We start from the raw sequence: 1,612 nt of genomic DNA on the forward strand, positions 1-1,612 counted from the left end.
GAATTAGATGCATCATTTAAAATTATTGTTAACATTTAATATTAATATAAAAATTTCGCAATTTAAATGGCGATATGAAATGTTGCATATTTCAGATTAAATCGAATTTTAGATAATAGATTTAACACTTGTAAAAATTTTAATAAAAAAATATATTTTTTAATATTAAAAAATATTTTAAATTAACGAAATTTTTCTTTATTTTCTTTTGTAAAAAGAGAATTTTTATTATTTTAACGAATTTTTATATATTCTATCATTTTATATAAAATTATATGTATAAAATAGTTTGTTATTTATTAATTAATATATATTAAAAAATTATAAATATGGAAACATTACTTTATTGATTTGATTGATCGATTTATTGAATTAAATTATATTGAACTAAAATCAACTTCAATTATACTTTAATATTAAGATAAAGTTTTTTTTATCTTAAATTTTTTCTCTATCATATAATATTTCTGATCATGTAATTAAAAAAATATTAAAAGTAATTATTATAATTATAACGAATTTTATATTTTGTATTTTCTAGAATAGTAAGATTGTTTTATAAAATTGTTTTTATCTGCTCACCATTTGAATAAGTATTTGAACGTAGCGGCGTTAATATGTCGATATCTGTTCGTTTAGTTATCTATTCACTCAACTGAAAGCATTTTAGATGTTTCGTGTAATTATAAAAGTAGACGCACTACTAACCATCTTTTTCAATAGATTGTATATATGTATATCTATATACATACATATAGATAGCGTGCAATGTTGAATCGGTTCTCTATTCGTAATATTATTAGTTGCGATAACATTTACAATGAAATGTCTTAATCAGAATTGAAGACTTTTGATATCTCTTTAAAAAAAAACTTCTTGAAAAAATTTTTAACACATAAGTAGTTGAAGATTCGTAAAAATCTTCAATCTTCGTAATGTTAATAATTTTTTAAATAAGTAATATTGATACAATTTAGAATATTTTATATGAATATCCAGTTTAATATAATTTTATATTTTATTATTATTTATTTGTTATTGGATTTAAATATATATATATAAACTATTATCGATAAATATTTGTCGATAAAGATTATTATCGTCCAAATCAGTCACCAGAGGATCTATTCCTACTCTTACTCAATATCTCTGTGGATAAAAATATAACAATTCTTGATATATACTTGCTTATATATATGTTTATATTAACAACACATCTAAATCACATGCAAACATATCTAATATTAAAATATTTTATATATGAATATCTTTTTATATATTTATATAAAAAGATTTTTTATATATATAAAATATCTTTTTATATATATATTTATGTATGTACCACTTGTAAGTGTGAATTATAATTATAATTTGAATATAAGATATTAATATAAAATATATTAAGTATATTTGGAAGATCAATTCTAAAAGTTAAAACAAATACAAAAGTTTGGAATATATATATTGATTAAGATTTATTTATTAAATCATAAGCAATTGAAATTTATGTTAGATGTATCGAAATGGAAAGAGAATGAGACTGTTTTGTCTCCGTTATATGTCTCCATTATTTTATTCATTTAAATTGAATTTAAAATGTTTATGATTTAAT

At 18.5% G+C, this 1,612-nt stretch overlaps 1 protein-coding gene across 2 annotated transcripts in view; it reads right to left on the minus strand.

Annotated features, from left to right (window-relative positions):
* The window catches only part of LOC102675395 (zinc transporter ZIP3-like), an 8,440-nt gene extending 7,745 nt beyond the window's left edge, over positions 1-695 (minus strand). For both annotated transcript variants that reach the window (XM_006610847.2, XM_006610848.2), the window contains exon 1: positions 583-695. The gene's annotated coding sequence lies outside the window, so the exon portion shown is untranslated. The remainder of the gene's footprint in view (positions 1-582) is intronic.
* Between the last annotated feature and the right edge of the window lie 917 nt (positions 696-1,612).

The sequence above is a fragment of the Apis dorsata genome, unplaced genomic scaffold (assembly GCF_000469605.1).
Source record: "Apis dorsata unplaced genomic scaffold, Apis dorsata 1.3 scaffold_80, whole genome shotgun sequence".
In the NCBI taxonomy this organism is placed as follows: domain Eukaryota; kingdom Metazoa; phylum Arthropoda; class Insecta; order Hymenoptera; family Apidae; genus Apis; species Apis dorsata.